Below are 24,559 nucleotides of genomic sequence, written 5' to 3' on the forward strand. Positions count from 1 at the left end.
CATGAAAGAAAAAATAGAGTGATTGTCACATAGAAGAAGAAGAAGAGTGTTCTTGTATTTCATCTTCTCTATTTTTCCTTTCCAATCCCATCCGAGAGCCCTAGAAAGTGCTAGCACACTTGGGGTGCTCTCTTCTCCATCCTTGAGTGTTAGAGAACACATCTTGTTCGTGTGGATATCACTAGAGAGTTGTCTACGTTGACAACTTCGAGATCCCACTACGATCACGTCAACGATCAACTCGTACTCGTATTTCCAAAATTTTTCTTCGCATGGATCCAATGGCTAAGGGGGTTTCGGGGTTTCCGCGACGCGAAAAAGCAGTTTTCGCGGCCCGAAAAATCCAACAGTGGTATCAGAGCCACGTGCGAAGCGAGTACTAGTTTCAATTAGTATTTTTGTGAAAAATATGTATACTGTAACATTCTGTGAATTTCCTAATTTTTATGATTTTATGGTATTTTTCTCGTAGAAGCGAAGCACAAGTGTTTCGGCACTTGTAGGCTTCGACTACCGAGAAGAATTTTCCAAAACGATAATGTTTCGACCCAAAATCTTTTGGGACCGCGGCCTAAGGCACTTTTGGATCGCTTAGGAGCAACTCGTGATGGTTAGATCGCGGGTAGGGGTACAGCCCCTAACCCCGCAAGGGGATTTGCTCCTCAATTGCGCCCGAAATCGCTAATCGGGACCGTCGGGAAAAATTTACTCATAAAATCTGTAAAATTATGAAAAATTACAGAAAAATTATGAAAAATATATAATTTTGAATTATATATTATTTTTGTGATAGTCATGGCCCAAAGACCCAATTCGATTGGATAATTGTGTTGTAATTCATAATACGGCCTGCGTGCCGTTATGTGATGTGCGTGCTGTATTTATCTTATTTTATTTATTTTATTTTTCTCGACCTGCGCGCCGTGCCTTCCTTTTATTCTGGTTGTAAATTAGATTTAGACTCGAATGTAACTCAAATTTCAAAATTGTAATGTAATTTTGAAGCGGTGGAAGGTCCACACGAGACAGAGTTACGCGGAGGGCGCGAGCAACACAAGGCGGTCAAAGGAAGAAGCTTGAGAAGCTGTTGACCTTAGGTTGACCATCTGATCTTCTCATTGGCTTGAGAAGATCGTAGTAGGGCCAAGACACAATCACAAAATAATTTAATTAATTGCTTATATGTATGTGATGCATGTTTAATTAAGTAGTTAATTAGGGCCTAGTGATTAGATTAGATCTAAATCGTGCACATGATGCACCCTTCGATTAGATTAGATCTATCGAGTATATGATACGCATCATCGTTTAGATTAGATCTAAATCACGTCAACTCATAATGCCTACCATGCCGTGATACCTACCACTACCTCGATCGCGTGTTGTTGTTGAATCTGCCAAAGCAGAGCAACACATACTATCTTGGTAGGGTACGGAGGGACATTCTTGGTCCCACCTATCAATGCATGGGTGAGTTGTAACGCCCGCCCTTCCAGGTAGCACTAAGGCCACCCCGGAGGGACGGACGTCACTGAAACATAGACATCAATTACTAATGCATATGGATTCATGGCAGCGGAAGACTTATTATTTTTTTTTTCTTTTATCATATGCATTTAGTTTACTTATCATGGCATGTGAATCAAAGCATACTGAACATTTCATCATATCATCATCATTCTAACATGAGTAAAATATCATAAGTGCATGAAATACTAGCTGAAATCATCATCATAAGCATAGGGTCCAACTTAGTTCACATGCACAACTTAACTAATTATAAGTTCCAAAACTTAAGTAGATCTATCCACCGAGCACTTCCACACACATCCATCACCTTTCCTGCTACCCCTCTTAATTGATCCATTCCTTGCCTTTATCTGCAGTACAAGGAAAACGTGTAGTTATAAGCCAAAGGCTTAGTGAGATCCTTGCCTACCCATAAATCCGAAAAACACATAACATAACATAACTTGTAGAAAGCATAGCATAGCATAACATAGCATGGAGAATCATAACATAGAACATATCTTATCATGTAAAAATCATAACATCTCATAACATAGCATGAGAGAAAGCAGAACATAATATTCATATCACATAAGGAGCATAACATATCAAAGTATATCATGTGAGTGCATATCATGATTCATATCACATTCTGTAAGCACATATCATGAAGCCTATCATATCATGTAAACATGTATCATAACTCATACCTGTTCATAAGGGTGCATAAACATAATTTCATAAATATGTGCATGTAGATGCAATATGTATATTTTTAAAACATGTATCATGGAATGCACATATGCATCATGCTTCTTTCAAAACATATAGTATACATACTTGAATATCATATCATCATCATGAGAAGGGCCCTGGCTTGTACCACATGTAAACATAAATGCGCGCAATCCCTAGGACAGGGTAGCTAGCCCCGAACCTACTAGGGATCTAGGTCCGTTCATAGTCCGTCGACCTAGGGGCGTACTGAGGAGCCCATCCCTTAACGAGGTCCGTTCATAGTCCGTCGACCCCGGGGCGCTTATGGAGCCCACCCTTGGTACAAGCCATACAAAGTAAAATATCATGCATATCATATCTCATCATAGCATACATGTCATAATTCTTGTCATATCATTAAGAGAGCTCTTGATCCCAACTTAAGGGAAGCATCTCTTTACCATAGCATGAAGAGTGCTCTTGATCCCAACTTAAGGGAAGCAACTCTTTTCCATAACATGAAGAGTGCTCTTGGTCCCAGCTTAAGGGAAGCAACTCTTTAGGCTTTTCTTCTTACATAAGCCATTCATACATGCATTATGAAACATAACATGTTCTTATCATAACATAAAGTATAACATGTCATTTTCATATCATCAAACATGGCATATCATCTCATGAACTTAGCATACATATCATGAACATGGCATATCATATCATAAGACATAGCAATGCAACATATCATAAGGCATATTTTCATCATATCATGAAGCATGAAAGCTTAATCTACTCATATATCAAAGGCTACATAACATGAGAATACATAACATGTTTAGTTAGGTTTAAACTCTTTCCTAACCCAATTAATCCATCTTGGCCGAACCACATCAGTAGGTTTCATCCTCATTTCATTCCATATTAAGCATAGAACTTACCCACATAACATGTAAACTTGATCTAAACACATACAAGGCATTATACTTCATGAATAAGCATGTTTGAGTTCAAAACTCTAACCTTAATCCATTTATCTCAATTTGGCCGAAACATATCAGTAGGGTTCTTATATCATTTGGTTCCATATGAAGCATAAAACTTATCCACATAACATGTAAACTTGACCTAAGCACATACAAGGCATTATACTTCATGAATAAGCATGTTTGAGTTCAAAACTCTAACCCTAACCCATTTATTTCAATTTGGCCGAAACACATCAGTAGGGTTCTTATATCATTTGGTTCCATATGAAGCATAAAACTTATCCACATAACATGTAAACTTGACCTAAGCACATACAAGGCATTATACTTCATGAATAAGCATGTTTGAGTTCAAAACTCTAACCCTAACCCATTTATTTCAATTTGGCCGAACCATATCAGTAGAGTTTCATATCACTTTATCCCATATGAAGCATACAACTTAAACATATAACATGCAAATTTGATCTAAGCATATACAAGGCACTATACAAGCATATACAAGGCACTATACTTCATGAATAAGCCTATTTGAGTTCAAAACTTTAACTTTAACCTATTTATCTCAATTTGGCTGAAACATATCAGTAGGGTTTCATATCATTTCATTCCATATGAAGCATACAACTTAATCATATAACATGCAAATTTGATCTAAGCATATACAAGACACTATACAAGCATATACAAGGCATTATACTTCATGAATAAGCCTATTTGAGTTCAAAACTTTAACCCTAACCTATTTATCTCAACTTGGCCGAAACATATCAGTAGGGTTTCATATCATTCAATTCCATATGAAGCATACAACTTAAACATATAACATGCAAATTTGATCTAAGCATATACAAGGCACTATACAAGCATATACAAGGCATTATACTTCATGAATAAGCCTATTTGAGTTCAAAACTTTAACCCTAACCTATTTATCTCAACTTGGCCGAAACATATCAGTAGGGTTTCATATCATTTTATTCCATATGAATCATATAACTTAACCATATAACATGCAAACTTAATCTAAGTATATACAAGGCATTGTACAAGCACATACAAGTCACCATACTTCATGAATGAGACTATTTGAGTTCAAAATTATAACCCTAACTTATTTATCTAAATTTGGCCGAAATATATCAGTAGGGTTTCATGATTTTTCATTCCATATTAAGCATAAAAATTAAGTTATCCACATGTAAAAATTCATACATCATAAAAGAGTACAACTACTATGGTTTCTATGCAAAATTCTTGACCTAAGGCCTATAAGTCATGTTGGCCGAAACATATATATAGAAATCTCCTTGTTTTTGTCACAACATGAAGAATGAGAACTTAACTATCAACACATAAAATTCACATATCATATAAGTATGAAATCAAGCATGTTCTCACAAGAAAAAAAGAACCTAGCCTTAACCCTCTTTTGTCTCTTGGCCGAAATATTCATAGTGAGGGTTTAGATTTTTTTTTTTTTTTTTTTATAAAACATAACTTGAAACTTGTTGACCCTAAAAGATCATCCATCAAAACCCACAAGAAAATTTTACAGTTTTGAAAACTCTTGAAAAAAAACATAACGATCGATTCGACAACAACTTGTACTGCAGTGAGGGGAATACTCACATCCTTCGCTAAATTCTCTAAGGAGGGAACCTTGCTTGTGAATCCTTCCTAGAGGAGAGCTTCCTTGCTCCTTGGTCTCGGCAAGAGGATGAGAGGGAGAGAGAGTGTTAGTTAGAGCCCTAGAGCCAATCATTTGATGATTGTATGGACTCATGTATATCATATTCTTATATTAATAAAGGCAATAGTTTAGTTATTATGCTTATTTGTTTTAGTGCCAAATAATAAGTATAGTAACGTCCTTGAGTAGAGCGTTCTTACCTATATCAATCGATTGGTTGAATCGATAGTGAGATGATATAGGGAACACTACTCTTAATCATTCCTAGTCGAGTATTAACATTCAGGGACAATGTTAATGCAATAAGACTAGCATGTAGGTCAACTCGATGACTTGATCTCACAAGTCATGGATATGGAGATATCAAGTTGACACATGGGTATATATTGGAGAATGTATACTGAATGACCCGCCATGAGAAAGTATCATGGATCGTTATATGAGTGTCATATACTTTCTCATGTGGCTATTAGTATGACTATTAGTCCTTAGACCTGAAGTCACCATGGATCCCTACATAAGGAGTTATGTACTTTGGTTTCGTCAAACGTCACCCGTAACTGGGTGGACTATAAAGGCGATTACTGGGTATATAACGAATTATGCAGAGGGATGTGAGTGATGTAGATGGGATCTATCCCTCCCATATGACGGGAGCGACATCGCTATTCTTGATAGAGTGAGACCACTAAGTGCATGGCCATGCCCAAATGAGTCAACGTTAGATGTTGAGCACATTTGATCGAGTGCGTCTACTTGGAGTTCAAGATTTAGATTGATTAGAGGATGACACGGTCTATGCCTCACATTGATCAATCTAGATGTCTAGAATAGAAGGACAATGTCACATATTGTGAGGAGTCACAATTAGTAGTCACAAGGTGATATTGGATCTCAACATTTCTTGTAACTTGGGTAGCAATGATGTATTGCTAGATGCCGCTCATTGCTTATGTTTCTAAAAGAGTTTAGAAACATTGCCAACGTTACAAGAACCTATTGGGTCACACACAAAGAACATGTGGATGGAGATTAGGTTCATATGATGAACCAATAGGATTAGGTTCATATGATGAACCAAAGATTGGATTCGAATTAGACTTATTGAGTTATACTCAATTAGATTCAATTGTTGAATGAGTCTAATTTACATTTGATTCATTGAGTCAATTTATATTAATGAATTGAGATTCATTAAATTAAAATTGACTTGAATCAAAGCTTGGTTTTAACTCAACAAGGAAGAGATTGGGTCAAGTTTGACTTGACCAAATTGGAAGTTGAAACATCAAGTTTGACTTGATGCAGTGCCACATCATGTAGGTTGACTCATCCTACATGGCATGACACATAGTTGCCACATCACCTCCACCTCATGAGGTGTGCCACCTCATTGGAGGTTACACTCTCCTTTCTTTAATGTGGCCGGCCACATTAATGAGAGGAGTTATGTGGCCGGCCACACTTAATGGTGTGGAGTTTTTTCATTTGTGTGTATTGATGTGGTTTTATTGTATCATCTTCCTTCTTGCTTTGGCTCTCCATGGCTGATGGTTGCCGTGCACTTCATTGGGAGGAGAGGTGTGAGTTAAGTCCAAGACAATAAGAGAGTGTGAAGGTCACAAAGGAGAAGACTACTAGAGGAGTGGTGAGATTCTTCTTGTTTTCTCTTCTTTTCTCTTCTTTCCAATCCCATCCGAGAGCATCTAGAGAGTGCTAGCACACTTGTGGTGCTCTCTCTTCCATCCTTGAGAGTTAGAGAACCCTCCTTGTTCGTGTGGATACCGAGAGAGGATTGTCTACGTTGACAATCTTGAGATCCGACGATTTTGGACCTTGCGGGATTGCGAAAGGCACGCTACAAGGGTAAACATTTTTCTCGTAGATCTAAGTAGTAGATCAGTTTTTGAACTCGTACAAGAAATAGTTTTTCGAATTTTGTATACGAATCTTTGCACGGATCTACGGCTTTGGGTCCTTCGGGGTTTTCGCGACGCGAAAAAGCGGTTTTCGCGGCCCGAAGAACCCAACAGTGGTATCAGAGCCACGTGCAAAGACTTGTACGAGTTAGTTTTTGGTTTTTGGAAAACAAAAAGCTTCTGTGATTTTCTGTAAAAATTCAATTTTTATGTTTTTATGGGTAATTTTTCCTTATAGGCGAAGCACAAGTGTCTCGGCACTTGTAGGCTTCGGCTATCGGGAAGAATTTTCCCAAACGGCTTCGTTTCGACCCAAAATCTTTTGGGACAGCGGACTCGGGTGCCTTTAGATCGCAACGGAGCAACTCACGATGGTTAGATCGTGGGTGCGCTGCCCCTAACCCCGCAAGGGATTTGCGATCGCACCCGAAATCGCTAAAACGAACCCGTCGGGAAGATTTTTCCGAAACGGAAATGTCTCGCCCAAATCATTTTGGGACAGCGGGTTTAGGCGCTGTTGGATCGCAATGGGACCCTCGCGATGGTTAGATCGCGGGTAGGGCGCTGCCCCTGGCCCCGCAGGGCCAAAACCGCTAAACGGGACCGCCGGGAAATTTTACTTGTAAAATTGTAAAAAAAAAATTATTTTTAAGATTACAGAAAATAAGAAAAATATATAATTTTGAATTATATATTAATTTTGTGATAGTCATGGCCCAAAACCCAATATGATTGGTTGTGTTGTAATTCATAATATGGCCTGCGTGCCGTGATGTGTTTTCGCGTGTTGTATTTATTTTATTATTCGCGACCTGCGCGTCGTGCCTCGTCTTTTATTCTTGTTGTAAATTAGATTTAGACTCGAATGTAACTCGAGTTTCAAATTGTAATGTACAAATTGGAGCGGTGGAGGGTCCACACGAGACGGAGTTCCGAGGCGGGCACGAGCAACACAAGGTGGTCAAAGGGAGGAGCTTGGAGAAGCTGTTGACCCTAGGTTGACCATTCGATCTTCTCATTGGCTTGAGAAGATCGTAGTAGGGCCATGACTAAATCATAAATAGATTAATTAATTAATTATTATGTATCTGATGCATGTTTAATAGTTAATTAATTAATTAGTGCCTTAACGATTAGATTAGATCTAAGTCGTGCACATGATGCACCCTTGCGATTAGATTAGATCTAAGTCATGCACAAGATGCATCCTTCTCGATTAGATTAGATCTAGATCAAACCAACTCTAAATGCCTAACCGTGCCGTGATACCTATCACTACCTCGATCACATGTATTGTTGAATCTGCCAAAGCAGAGCAATACATATTATCTTGGTAGGGTACGGAGGGACAATCTTGGTCCCGCCTATCAACGCATGGGTGAATACGAACTCAATTAGATTGAGTAGTCCTAGTTACTCGGTTGGATCGAGTCAACTATAGGCATTATTCCAACGGTTGGAAAAGATAGGTCAAAATCACATCTATATTATCTCTCGGTAAGCAGCCAAGCTAACTCGAGTTTTAATATAAATTGCGGATATTGATTCTATAAACAAGAGTTGCATAGAGATGTAATTGGTAATCGTTACCTATCATACTAAGCCTTGGGCGTATTAGCCAAAGCTAACTCAAGGGTTAGTATGATGTGGATCTTGTCCCACAAGAATTATAGAATTCAGTGGGAGCATCATTTAATTAAAGGCCTAATTAAATGATTTTAAAAGAATATGATATTTATTTCGCAAATTTTTTCATTGTAGATAACCATGACGTCCAATACGAACACTTTCTCCTGCGATTTGTCCTTGAGAAGGACAAGCTCAACGGAACAAATTTCCTAGATCACACGGGAGAATAGTTCTCACCCCGTAGAATGTGCTGTTACAGCCGCCCATTCCGAGGCTCCTCCTCCGCCAATGCCCCGCTGGCCAAAGATGCTTATAAGAAGCAAGACGCGATTAGATGTGTCCTATCTAATGCTCGCGACCATGAACTCGAGAGCTTCAAAGCAACATGAGTTGATGGGCGCTACGATATGGTTGCTTCGCCAACTATATCGGGGACAAGCGAGGCATGAGAGATTTGAGATCTCAAAGGCATTGTTTCATGCAAGATGTCGACGGGGCTCCTGTAGGTCCTTATGTACTCAAGATGATTGGGTACATAGAGAACCTACAAAGGGAGGGTTCCACTCCAAGAGCCAGCCGACTCGACTTGATTCCTTGCCGAGATAGCTATAGTCTAATTCGTTCTAACATGAACGTTGACAAGCCACCGCTCGAGCTACTTAGTATGTTACAACTGCCGAGATTAACCTTAAGAAGGTTAAGCCCATTCGATGGTTCGAAGCACAAGGGCAAGGGCAAGCCCAAAGGTAAGGGAAAGTCCCAAACCAAGGGCAAAAGCGCTTGAGGGGGTCGCTAAGGGATACCGCCCACACGCTTCCGACCGCATTAGGAAGAAGAGAACGCAAGGTATACTTGAGGATCTTAAGAAGAAGTGAAGTGACACTTCCACTTCCGTATATATGTTATAGAAGTCAATCTATCTATTTCTACATCTTGGGTATTAGATACCGATGTGCTTCTCACATTTGTATTGATGTGCGCCGAAATGCGTGAATATAGCAAGGGTGAGGTGGACCTACGAGAAGGCAATGGAGCACGGGTCGCTGCTGTTGATCTCTGCCCTCCGGGCTTGTACTAGAGTTAGTCGATTGTTGTTATGTCCCCTCTTACTAAGAACATAGTTTTAGTTTCTTGTTTAGACAAGAAAGGATACTCTTTATAATAAAAGACAAATGTTGTTCTCTTTATTTGAAAGATATGTTCTGTTCTATTGTAGTGCACCACTAATAAACGGACTCTATATTCTAGACCTTGAGAGCCCTATCTATAACATTAGTACCAATTGGTTCAAGTCAAATGACATGAACCAAACATACCCTCTCGACGCTTAGGCGCCATCATAAATGACATTATCCGACTCCATAAGGATGGTATCGGACTCATTTGATTTAGAATCATATGAGATATGCGAGTCATGCCTACGAGGCAAGATGACCAAGACCCCTTTAGTGGGCATAGCGAGAGCAATCGATTTGTTAGGACTCATACATAGTGATGTATGTGGCCCTTTCAATGTCGCCGCTAGAGGCGGTTATAGATACTTCATCACATTTACTGATGACTGGTTGTGTACCGATGACACATAAATCTTAATCCTTTGAAAAGTTCAAGGAATTCAAGAATGAAGTACAGAACCAGCTTGGCAAGAGTATTACTTGATCGGATCGAGGTGGTGAATACTTAAGCCATGAGTTTCGTGACTATCTAGCTGAGTGTGGGATCCTATCCCAACTCACTCCTCCTGGAACACCACAGTGGAATGGTGTATCCGAAAGGAGGAATCGCACCTATTAGATATGGTACGATCTATGATGAGTCACACGGATCTTCCAACATATCTCCGGGGTTATGCTCTAGACACGGCAACTTTCATTCTCAACGGAGTTCCATCCAAGGCCGTGATAAAGACACCATATAGGATATGGAGAGATGCCCAGGTGTCTTTCATGAGGATTTGGGGGCTGTGAGGCTTACGTACGACGTCAAGTCTCGGATAAATTAGGACCCAAATCCGACAAGTGCTATTTCATCGGATATCCCAAGGAAACTAAGGGATATTACTTCTACATTCAGTCGGACAAGGTAGTTGTGGCAAAAATTGGGGTCTTTCTAGACCGGGACTTTGTTTCTAGAAAGACTAGTGGGGCTTCGATCTTGTTCAAGATGTAACGAACAATAGCACTCGATGGAAGTTGAACTGAACCACAAAGTGTTAGGATGATGTTGTTCCACAAGGAGTTGAGGAACAACAACGATCAAGAGACATACTCTTAGTGTTATAGAGCCGCCACCGATTCTATCTTTGTCGGTTCACTCACCATGATGACGCTGTTGCTCAAGAGGATGAGCCTAACACCCGCTAGAAGATGAGATTCCAAGATATGGCGGATGGATATCAAAAACCGTTTTCGAATGGAAACATACTCGAGGATGTGTACATGACATAACCTGAGGGTTTTTGTAGTTCCACAGCCATAGGATCGATCATGTACGCCATGCTATGTACTCGACCTGATGTCTCGTATGCTTTGAGCATGACGAGCAGATACCAGTCAGATCCAGGTGAAAGTCACTGGATAGCGGTCAAGAATATTCTTAAGTACTTCAGAAGGACTAAAGAATATTTCTTGATATATGGAGGTGATGATGAGCTAGCTGTAAAGAGTTACAGTGATACTAGCTTCCAGACCGACCAGGATGATTAAATCGCAGTCGAGGTTCGTGTTTTGCTTGAATGGTAGTGCTATGAGCTGGTAGAGCTCACAGCAGTTCTACAACGCTTCCATCTCATTCGGGAGATTATCGATAGAGGAGATGTGAAGATTTGCAGAGAACCTACAGAGGCTAATATCGCAGATCCCTTGACCAAGGCTTTGGCACAGAGAAAGCATGATGGTCACACTAGGTCATTAGGCCTTAGAGCCTATACTGATTGGCACTAGTGCTAGTGGGAGATTGTTAGTTAGAGCCCTAGAGCCAATCATTTGATGATTGTATGGACTCATGTATATCATATTCTTATATTAATAAAGGCAATAGTTTGGTTATTATGCTTATTTGTTTTAGTGCCAAATAAACTAAGTATAGTAACGTCCTTGAGTAGAGCGTTCTTACCTATATCAATCGATTGGTTGAATCAATAGTGAGATGATATAGGGAACACTACTCTTAATCATTCCTAGTCGAGTATTAACATTCAGGGACGATGTTAATGCAATAAGACTAGCATGTAGGTCAACTCGATGACTTGATCTCACAAGTCATGGATATGGAGATATCAAGTTGACACATGGGTATATATTGGAGAATGTATACTGAATGACCCGCCATGAGAAAGTATCATGGATCGTTATATGAGTGTCATATAGTTTCTTATGTGGCTATTAGTATGACTATTAGTCCTTAGACCTGAAGTCACCATGGATCCCTACATAAGGAGTTATGTACTTTGGTTTCGTCAAACGTCACCCGTAACTGGGTAGACTATAAAGGCGATTACTGGGTATATAACGAATTATGCAGAGGGATGTGAGTGATGTAGATGGGATCTATCCCTCCCATATGACGGGAGCGACATCGCTATTCTTGATAGAGTGAGACCACTAAGTGCATGGCCATGCCCAAATGAGTCAACGTTAGATGTTGAGCTCATTTGATCGATTGCGTCTACTTGGAGTTCAAGATTTAGATTGATTAGAGGATGACACGGTCTATGCCTCACATTGATCAATCTAGATGTCTAGGATAGAAGGACAATGTCACATATTGTGAGGAGTCACAATTAGTAGTCACAAGGTGATGTTGGATCTCAATATTTCTTGTAACTTGGGTAGCAATGATGTATTGCTAGATGCCGCTCATTGCTTATGTTTCTAAAAGAGTTTAGAAACATTGCCAACGTTACAAGAACCTATTGGGTCACATACAAAGAACATGTGGATGGAGATTAGGTTCATATGATGAACCAATAGGATTAGGTTCATATGATGAACCAAAGATTGGATTCGAATTAGACTTATTGAGTTAGACTCAATTAGATTCAATTGTTGAATGAGTCTAATTTACATTTGATTCATTGAGTCAATTTATATTAATGAATTGAGATTCATTAAATTAAAATTGACTTGAATCAAAGCTTGGATTTAACTCAACAAGGAAGAGATTGGGTCAAGTTTGACTTGACCAAATTGGAAGTTGAAACATCAAGTTTGACTTGATGCATTGCCACATCATGTAGGTTGACTCATCCTACATGGCATGACACATAGTTGCCACATCACCTCCACCTCATGAGGTGTGCCACCTCATTGGAGGTTACACTCTCCTTTCTTTAATGTGGCCGGCCACATTAATGAGAGGAGTTATGTGGCCGGCCACACTTAATGGTGTGGAGTTTTTTCATTTGTGTGTATTGATGTGGTTTTATTGTATCATCTTCCTTCTTGCTTTGACTCTCCATGGCTGATGGTTGCCGTGCACTTCATTGGGAGGAGAGGTGTGAGTTAAGTCCAAGACAATAAGAGAGTGTGAAGGTCACAAAGGAGAAGACTACTAGAGGAGTGGTGAGATTCTTCTTGTTTTCTCTTCTTTTCTCTTCTTTCCAATCCCATCCGAGAGCATCTAGAGAGTGCTAGCACACTTGTGGTGCTCTCTCTTCCATCCTTGAGTGTAAAATACCGGAAAAATGACGATTGTTAATAAGGGAATTTTCCGGAATTTTTGGAGATTTTTCGGGAATTTTTCGGAGCTCGTACAGACGAGTTGACGGGGATAAAAACGGGGTCCGGAAAAGCCTGTTTAGGCTACCCAGTTTTAATAAGGAAAAGTTTTATTTTTCTTTTCCTTTTTCATTTTCTTTTTTTTTATTTCCTTTAAATCCTTCGTTTCTTCCCCCTCCTCGCACCCGAGCTCGACGCCGCCTTCCTTCTTCCTCCTTGCCCTAACCGCCGGCGGCGGTTACTTCTCCTCGAGCGTACAACCCCTCGGCCACTTCCTCTTCTTGTGTTCTCCTACCCGAGCCGAAGCCCTCCTCTGCCCTAGCCTTGCCGTGGAGTTCCTAGCGCCGTCGCCGCAAATCACCGCCGCCTGACCGCCTGCCCTAGCCACCCGACGTCGACCACAGAAGCCGACGCCGACCCCAACCGCCGGTGCCCTAGCCTCTGCCCCGACTCCAGTGACGTTGATTCTTCTCTCCTCTGTCCAGCCGAAGCCTTGTCTGCCGTAGCCCTTGCTGTGGAGTTTCCAGCGCCGCCGCTGCAACTCACAGAGCCTCCCTTTCTCTTCTCGCGGACACCTGGAGCCGCCGAAAAACCGAGCATCCAAACCCTAGGTTGGGTCCCTGAGTGCTGGCCGGAATTTTTCTTCTAGTGTCTCTGTTTAACAGTGCCGAAGACAAGGAGTTGTGCCCTAGTTTTGCTTTTCACAGTGGTTCTGTCTTCATTGTGATCTGCCCTAGCAGAATTGGGAAGGTAAGGGCCATACCTAGCTGTGGAATTAGGTTTGTGGCTAGATCTCAGTTCATGTTTTTCTTTGCTTCTAATCTAGGTCACGGATTGGTGAGGTTTGGTGTATTGTGGGGTGTTTTTGATTTTTGGCAGCAACCCCATTCCGCAGCGGTAAGGTAAGTATTTGGTTTATGGATTTAGTTGACACATTTTTGATACATGTTCTAGGTACGACTTGATACATAATTAATTTGGTTATAGGGTGATTTAGGTTTATAAGTTGTATAACTGTGTGATTGGGGTTCATGAAACTAACCCTAACTAGTCAGTGGATTAGAAATTAGTTTAGCTATTTGTTTATAATTAAATTAGCTAAACTGTGCGATTTAACATAGGACTTTGACGCGAGATGAGTATCTCGGAGTCGGATCGGACCTTTCTATTTTCGGAGGCGGGTACTTTGACTTATGTCTTTTGATATGCATAATAAAGTGTTTAACATATAGCAATGATTGTGTTATCCTTTTGATTCGGTTGGTCACTACATGATCTGTTACATGTTGTTTGTTTATTTATTATGCACTGCATGTTATTATTGACCTGACCATACATGCTTTCGGTAGTGACCCAACCATATGATACATCATGTTCAGGACCTAGGGTTTTATGATAACCTATCTGTTTGTGTACCTTCCATCCGATACATTGACTTGTGGTACACCTTTACTTATGTATGGATCTTGCTATGTTATTCATGAGATTTCCATGCTTAGTATCATGCATCATGTTTGCATGCTGTGCGATTGTCGGCTCCATTATGGTTGAGCCCATTGCCATTATGTACTGCACACCGCCACCACCCATGGATTAGTGGTATATGGTGTGTGGCGTTCGCATTGCTTTTGCTCTGTTGGTCCGAGGCTCGCTGCGTGGTAGCAGTCCGGGCCTTGGCTCGTTGGCATTTAGTGTAGCGCGTGGTAACAGGCAGATGGTGGACTCTGTTGGCTCTCGAGACTCACTCAGGAGACTGTGGTAGGCCAGAGATATCCTCCCTCATTGTGTCGGGAGATGAGATTGAGCCCCCATTTATGATTTGGGGGAGACAGCAGGAGTAAGATTCCATTCACTCAACATCGCCGGGCGGTGATGTCCGAGTAGCAGTCACCATCATTATTTATTGCATTTATTGTGTGCCGATATCTTATTGCATTGCTGTATGGATGCATTTGATTGACATGCATAAGGATTATGATTTTCTCTTTACCGCGACTACCTTTGTACCTTGATTTCTTAGCAATCGCCGGATGGATTTGTTGGATCGGTGCATCTATGCAAACCAATGGAGGTTGCAAGTTCGGCGCAACCGAATACCCTCCTCAATCACGATCATAACCTAGCACACCGGTGAGGAAGATCTCGCGATCACGGCTACTCAAGCAAAGAACAAGGGTGGTCGGCAGGTGGCGCCGGAGGCAGTGCTAGGCACCCGAGATGGAGGAAAACCGACTATGATGTGAGGTGATCGGAGATAGCTCATCGCGGTCAGGTGGCGCGCGAGATGCTAGGGCTCGCGATGGCGGCGGAGCAAGGTGGCTCGTGCTCTAAGAGCGGCAGAAGGGACACAGGAGAGAAGAAGAAGTTGGCTTCTCCCTGGTCCGGCTTAGGCACGAGGGAAAGGCGGTTGGTGCTAAGAGGGCTCAGAGGCAGGCGGGGGGGAAATAGGGAAGAGATGGGGATGGCTCGTTCGGCGACAAAAGAAAACGAAAGAAATAAAGAAAATAAAAAGGAAAAGGATATATAAATATAATCTTTTCGCTAAATCGGGTAGCATAAACAAGGCTTTGACCTTTTATCCCCGCTCTCGTCCTGAACTCGACGAGTTTCGAAAAATTTCCAAAAAGGAAAATTCCTTTATTCATTTTTCCAGATTTTATTGATACACTTAATTGTCACCCAGGAGGAGTCTCTCGTCAAGAAATTTCTGAGTCTCATTACTGCGGACAATATGAAACTTTCTACATATCACAAATACATCACCACAAGCGCTAGAATGATAACAAAATAAAAAACAAACACCACGCGTTTATAAAGATATTCACCTGGTCACAACCAACCACGCATTAATAATAGTAAACAATAACAATAGGACTCGACAAATCCAACCCTACTCCACTAACCAGCAAAGCTCAAATCCACTCACCCTCTCTGTCAGGAGCAGTAAGAATGAAATCCAATATCATATCAAAAATCCATCAAAAGCACTCCATACAATATCCATAGTAAAAATCCAAAGATAATGCTAAAACAAAGTCGATATAGAAAAAGGCCAAAATAAAACAAATAACGAAGAGAACTAGTATGAACTCAAATCAACGCCAACGATATCAACAATGAGTCCAACACTACAATATGATATGCATAATATGATGACATGCGTACATCCGACGAGGAATAAATGCAAAATGAAATCGGAGATAAGCATCTAACCGAATCAAGGTACAAAGGTACAGTACGATCAAGAGAAATAATCCGTATGCATGTCAATCAAATGCATCCATACAAATGCAGTAGCAATCACAACAATAAAATGCAATAAATGCATATGGTGTCCGTGCACTGGATCATCCTCAAAGGATCGTGTCGAATGTCGGAGTCCGGAAGTCTCTCTCCCCAAATCATAAATGGGGAGCTCAATGCTCTCATCCCGGTACACAATGACGGGAGGATATCTCACCACCACGCCGAGTCCCCGACCAACAGAGCAAAGTCCACCATCTCTACACCACTACGCTTAAATGCCAACGGAGCCAAGAAGAGGCATCGGCCCGCACGCCCGCTCCTCGATCAACGGAGCGGAAACAAGAGAACCGCCACACTCCTGAGATATACAACTAATCCATGGGTGGTGTGTGCAGTACATGTAACTGGCGATGTGCTCAACCAAAGTGGAGCCGACAATCGCACAGCATGCAATCATGATGCATTACACTAAAAACATGGCATAGTCCATATAACTAGATACAAGTGTGTACCACTGGAAAAAGTATCAAATAGAAGGTACACCAATCAAATAGGGTATCAAATAAACCCTAGATCCAGAACATATCATAGCATGTGGTTGGTTCACTACCTAAAGCATATGTGATCAGGTAGATATCATGCAGTGCAGCATAAATAAACAAACAAACATGTAACTAATCATGTAGCGACCAACCGAAACAAACAGATAACACAATTTTTGTTATATGTTAAACATATTATCTAAGGCATGATACCACTAAATTGTCACATCGAGAAGACTAAAACATGAAATCCGAAACACAAGGAGAATAAGACTCATAAGTCGATCTCTGATACCAAATAAATTGGTATCAGATACATCTCGAAAATCCAAAACATATAGAAAGTATCGTATACCTGCTCTGATACCACTAAATTGTCACGCCCCGGAGGAGTCTCTGTCCGAAGAAATTTTCGAAAGATCTCCTATACGGACAACTTTTCTACAAAAGCACTTATATATTTCAACATTATAAAAAAAAGAAAACAAACACCACTTAAAATAATGACTCTGTTAGACACAACCACTGATAAAATGCGACCCATGCTGATAAATCAAACACCAAAATACATAAAAGTAAGAACCAATAACAAATACAAACAAAACATATAAACATCAACACTCCAAAAACAAAACCGGAGAATAGAGCTAAACAAACTAATACATAAGCAAACAAAACATACGTGAAACCGAGATGTCTTCGGATGTGACGTGGGGACCAGCAGACAGGATGCTCCAAACGACACCATAAAGAACCGGGTACCGGTAAAAGATAGGTGTCAACGGGGTGAGTTCAACAACTCAATGAATACCAATGGACATGAGTAGTAAGACATATCTAAAGAACAAACATGGAAACTTCCTATCATATATAGGGAATATGCAAAACTAAAAGATAAACCGAGGAAGTCAGACTCACCGAAACTCCTATCCCGCGATAACAGTGTCAAACCGCATGATGCCGGGTAAACAAAATGCAGAACAAAATGCAAACGAATCACAACATATAAAATACATCAATGCATCGTATCGTCAATGACGCCCTGGTCACCCCCACGGTCCTCTCAGCGGACATAACCGACACTCCGCCACTCTGATGAGTGACCGAGGGGACGGGATGTCTCCGAGTACTCGAGTCTCTGTGACCCCAAATCATAAATGGGGAGCTCTGCTCTCAACCTCTGCACGCGATGGCGGGGAGGTATCTCGTCAACGCCGAGTCACGACCAACGGAGCCAACAGTCCACCCGGCCCTACGCTCTACTGCTATACTAAATGCAGAGCCAAGAGCGAGGCGACCCAGGCCGACTACCACGCTGGTCATATGACCAATGGAGCCAAACAGTAGAACCGCCACACACCTGCCTGATATACCACTAATCCATGAGTGGTGGTGTGTGCAGTACATGTAACTGGCGATGTGCTCAACCATAGTGGAGCCGACAATCGCGCAGCATGCAATCATGATGCATGACACTAAGCATAGTCATAAACTGATCAACATAACCATATCCATATATATAATATGGGTACCACAATATCAGTGAGTCAAATCCACAGATCTAGGGTATACTGGTCCTCTATGGTATAACAACCTAGATCCTAAACATATCTCCCTTCCATAACATATGTACCAACAATATACACAGATCAAATAATCAAAGTCTAGGAACACGAATCATATGTGATATACAAATAGAGGTACACAAGCCGGTCATGACATAAAAACCTAAGTATCAGATAATCTCGATACACATGACTGAAACCAAAAGTCCAGAACCTAGTCCTAACCTCAGTAAAACATGGTATGTCACTTATTCTAGAAACTAAGATACTCATGGTAATACAGTACTCATGGCAATAAATCACATGATATAAGCACGGATACATCACAGGCAATAAACCTAACATGCTATGGATATCAAACAGTGACATACCAAAGGCAAACATGTTCATTGCTTGTAGTTATAAAATACTATGCATATCCAAAGACATTATCATAAAAGATAAGTCAAGAGGTACCCGCCTCCAATAAGAGAATCGTATCCGGTCCAATCCGATGTCAAGATGCTCGTCTTGCGTCAAAGTCCTGTAATACATGGTATACCGATTTAGCTAATTACATATAAATTAATTAGCTAAATCATATCCCCCGAGAAACTAACCTAAATCCAAATCCAATTATATATGTATCAATTCATACCTAAAACAACATGTATCAAGAGCGTGCCAACTCAAACCATACACCAAACCATAACCTTATTTCTTAGCCGCTCCTGTTAATTCACAGCCAAGGAATGTTATTGCTGGACAAAGTAACTGTTGCTGGAAACCCTCCACACTGCCCAGATCACAAGAAAAATTGAGGCTCAACCAAAATATCAATACACCTCTACAATTTAACATCAACCTAGCTTCCTTACCTCAATCCACAACCGCGTGGCTACTGGAACAACAAAACAGAACCACAAGAAAGAGCAAAACTAGAGCATAGTGGCTCGGCTAAGAGAGGGCAATGAACTAGGGCAGAAGACTGCTGGAAGGGGCAGAGAGTCAGCAAAGCGGAGACTTCGGTGACAGACAGCCCCGGCACGGCTCCTGTGGTCGGCGGTGTCTCGGAAGGCTGAGGGATGTGGTGGCCGGCTAGAGAGAAGAGGTCGCGGCCCGTGAAGAGGATCTACGGATCTGATCTTTGTGGCCGGCGACAGGAGGAAACGCTGCACCGTGCTACGAAGGCGTGAGGAGGAGCTGCGGCAAGGACGACAATCGATCGGCGGAGGGTCGAGTAGAAGGGATCCGGCGCTAGGAGAGGGGAGATGATCGGCAGAGCGAGGGCGGGAGAGGAGAAGAATGGAAAAGAAAAGATATATAAAAGAATGATTTAAGAAACATTTCTCTTTAGAAAATAAACATTCCCTCTATTTTTATCATCCCAAGAATAATGAAGGCACTGACCTATGCAAAGATCGGCTCGGTGCTCGGGCGGGCGTTCAGCAGCCGTCTTTGGGCAGTAACGGTCGTAGCTCGGAAGAGGAGAGAGCACTCCTCACTGTGAGAGTGAGAGGGAGAGGAAAGAGCTTCGGCGTCGTTGACCGACGATCGGGTGGCTGGTGGCGACGTTGGGTCGTGCCGACGCGAGGAAGTGTTCCTTGTCTTCGGCAGAGAGGGATTTAGTTCTAGGGCAGAGTAGGTTGGTCGTAGGTGGTTAGCCGCGGCAACAGACCTTTGCTCCGGCCATTTCATCCACCCGCAACCACATCAGAGTTGGGTGAGTGCTAGGGCTCTAGTAGTATTGTTCGCCGGTGATTCAGAGCTCCGGTTGTCTTCTCTGATCAGGCACTGAATCTAATTGGGAGCCACTAGAGAATCACAACATAACTTGGTGAGTATCATGATGAGTTATAATTGAAATTAATCTAATTATGTGAATGAATTGGAGGAGAATTAGGGCTTGTGTGGGCTAGACCTGATTAATAAGGTGCTGGGATTAATAGAAGTTGAACATTAATTAAGATTAATTAATGACCCTTCAATTAGGGGTTTCCCTAATTAGGTTATGGTTCCAATTGGAAATTTAATTTAGCTAATTAATTATATGTAATTAGCTAAATATGTATATCGTGTATTACAGGATTTTGATTCGAGATGGCGTCTCGACGCGGGATCTATTTCGGATATGATCTCCATCTTTTGAGGCGGGTACCTCTTGACTTATCTTTTATGATATTGTCTTTGGATATGCATATTTTACAAGCAATGAACATGTTTGCCTATGCTGATATCCATAGCATGTTAGGTTTATTCCACCGCTGATGTATCACAGTTTATATCATGTCGTATTATTGTATTTGTGCTGCATTGCTGTATTACCATGAGTATCTTAGTTTCTAGAATAAGTGACATACCATGTTTTTCTTGAGATTAGGACTAGTTGGACTTTTGGTTTTTGGTCGTAATGTATCGAGATATAAATACTTAGGTTTTATGCCATGACCGCTTGTGTACCTCTATTTGTATATCACATATGATTCTGTACCTAGACTTTGATTCTTTGATCTGTGTATTGTTGATACATATGTTATGGAAGGAGATATGTTTAGGATCTAGGTTGTTATACCATAGAGGACACAGATACCCTAGATCCGGGATTTGATTCAACGATATTGTGGTACCCATATTATATATATCAGTTTGATGCTGATGTATGACTATGGCTCACATGTCGCCATCATGTCATCAAAATCTCCAAAATCCGGTCGGTATCTCGACGTTACATGATTCCCGACATGGTTATGATGGATGGTATATCAGCGAAAGGCAGGAGAATGCTCGTTATTCCGGACCGGATTGATCAGCGCGAGTTAGCGTCCGAGGTGGAAGCCCCCAGCGGACACAGAGTCGACTTGTCAGCCCCGTCCAGAGCAGTCCTACGGTCCCATCAGTCATCCAATGACAGATCGACGTCCCCCTGGTCTGAAGATGATAGCGTCGGTCACGAGACCAGCTCCCAGGCACGTCATACCAGCAGCATGTACATTCAGCGCACCACTCACGCATAACAAATCCACGTTTATTAGCGTGTGAGATGGAGCATAGTGTTACCGTCGATCCCGATTCCCTGCTCCCGCGCACGCATTTGATTCGATATGCGATCGCACGCGCCACCGCATCGCATTTTTCTTATGCACTGAAGAAGTTCTGATCCGCAGAGCTAGGTTAGACTTTGCGCCAGCCCTTACTACTCTGATTAGAAGCGTCAGCGAGATCGTTGGTAGCAGTGTGATATGTGAGCCGCGTTCATGTTGTTGTTAGATAGATCGTGTCCACACTGTATCACATCGAGATGGGGCCACCTGTATGTTATCGCTCGCCACCTGCTCGCCGATCCTGTTTACGCCATCAAAGGTCGTTAACGGTAGAGTTGCTATACAGCGGCGTGGCATTTTGGAGCCTTTGACGTCCGACAGTGTATGGCAACTGTACCGTTGAGCGCCGAGCATTTTGACGTCTAACGTTAGCACTGCGGCTGGCTTATATTGTGATAAGCAGCGGGTGGCGAAACAGCATTGTGAGTACTCTGCCACCTTGTGTGAAGCAAGGTGCATACAGGTTGCACTGTATTAGCCAAGTAGTAGGGATAAATACAGATCCCAGAAAGCTCGCATGAGACCTTGTCACGTGTGATTTAGGGTATTAGCCCACAGCATATGCATAACACAATTTAGTGGTACTGTGCATCCGTATTATTTCTACAAGCACTATATACCCACATGCGGCTGGAATAATACAATAAAAGAAAACAAACACCCAATATATCAAATTCACGACACAACCACGCAGCTAAAAAATTTCTACCGCCCACACCACCACGCACGAAAAATAAAGCTAGACTTACTCAACTGCACTACAATACCAATACAAAATACCACATAACAACGCCAATAACATCAAAAATAAAACCAACAGCAGAGCTAAACAACCGATACATAAAACAACAAACAAAACATACGCGAAACCGATAAGTCTTCCGATGTGACGGCAGACAGATGCTCCAAGCGATACCATAAATAACTGCACCAAAAGATAGTATCAACGGGTGAGTTCAACAACTCAAATAATACCAATGGACATGAGTAGTAAGATATATCTAACAAGAACAAACATGGAATACACCTAATCATATATAGGAATATGCAAACCGAAAGGTAATCGAGAAGTCAGACCACCAGAACTCTATCCGCATAAATGGGTCACAAACCAAGTGTCAATAATCCTATGTAGGTCAAAGGTATGCATCCAACAAAATGTAGCAACCAAATGCAAAGAAACACAATCATAAAATATAAATGCATCAACATATGATGATGCTAATGATGCCCTGTCACCCCAGACGCACTCTCACACACATGGTGAGACCGAGTAAGGGTTGGTCATGACACTGGTCATCGCACTCTGTCACCGAGTGACCGAGTGGACAGTCGGATGCCGCTCGAGTACTCTGACCCCAAATCATAAATGGGGAGCTCAATGCTCCCATCAGACAAGACGACGGGAGGACATCTCACGGCCACTACACGCAGAGTCACCGACCGGAGCCAAAGAGTCCACCGTACCACGGAGCTATACTAAATGGACTAGCATCACTCACCTACGGTCATGTGCCGAGCTAGAACAGCGGTGCATCAGACCGCGGTAAACCATGAGTCATGAAGGCCAACGTAAGCGGGCCAACCACACGCCGATATGCCAACGATAACCATGAGTCAAGACGCATGCAAAAACATCGATCATATAACCACATCTATATATATACAATGGGAAATGGGTAATGCGATGGTCACATACTAAAATCTATAGTACATCGATAGAATATCAAAACCTATGTCCCCTAACATAATAAGTATGGAATCGATCAAAGATAGAAAATCCATATATACATAATATGGGTACCACAAAGATGAGGGTCAAATCCACTATCTAGGGCATAGTCCTCTATGGCATAAGCAACCTAGATCCTAAACATATCTCCTTCCATAACATATGTACCAATATGCGCATATATCAAGAATCAAGGTCTAGGTACGAATCATATATGATATACAAATAGAGCCGGTCATGTTATAAAACCTAAGTATCGATGACTCTCGATTAATACGATGGAAAAAAAAGTCCGTAACCTAGTCCTAACCTCAAGAAACATGGTATGTCACTTATTCTAGGAACTAAGGTAATACTCATGGTAATACAAGATCATGGTAACAAATCACGAGATATAAGCACGGATACATAACAAGCGACAATCCTAACATGCTATGGATATCAAACAGTGACATACCAAAGACAAACATGTTCATTGTTTGCAGCTATAAAGTACTATGCATATCCAAATGACGATATCATAAAAGATAAGTCAAGAGGTACCCGCCTCCAATGTAGATCGAATCGAACCAATCCGATGTCGAGATGCTCGTCCCGCATCAAAGTCCTGTGTCAACCGATATACATACATTTATTTAGCTAAAGTTTCATAAGGATAGCTAAACAAAATCCCTAAGGACAATTTAGGGAAAAACCCCCAATCACAAAAACCTCTACCTTCCTAAATTAAATCCAACGATTAACTTGGGTTAATTATCTTAACCCTAATCATACCGTTAGATTAATTTCAATCACGCATGAACTACTAACAATTAACTATGTAATCCAATTCAACACATATATTAAATCCTTATCCTTACCTCAAGTTCACAACCGTATTCACAGCCATTGATCCACAGAAATCAACCTCCCCCTCACAATCGCTGTTGGTGCTAGCCCGAGGTACACCTCGGCAGACCCCCTTGCTATCTTCCCCTCAGCGAAAAACTCTTGGCTGGAAACTCATAATGAGGGCTATGTCCAACATCTCCGCATAAGATGTGATACCAAGACCGACAAGTCTATGTTGCAAATGTCCATCCAGTCCCAGAATGAACTGCTGCATACTTAACTTTGGACGCCAATGAGTTTGGGCTTCCGAAAAGGAAGGTGCACCTTGGTGATATGGATAGTACCATCTAACCTTTTAAGTCATACTTAACTAGAATCTCATAACCGGGGTATTA

The sequence above is a fragment of the Zingiber officinale genome, chromosome 1B, assembly GCF_018446385.1.
Source record: "Zingiber officinale cultivar Zhangliang chromosome 1B, Zo_v1.1, whole genome shotgun sequence".
In the NCBI taxonomy this organism is placed as follows: domain Eukaryota; kingdom Viridiplantae; phylum Streptophyta; class Magnoliopsida; order Zingiberales; family Zingiberaceae; genus Zingiber; species Zingiber officinale.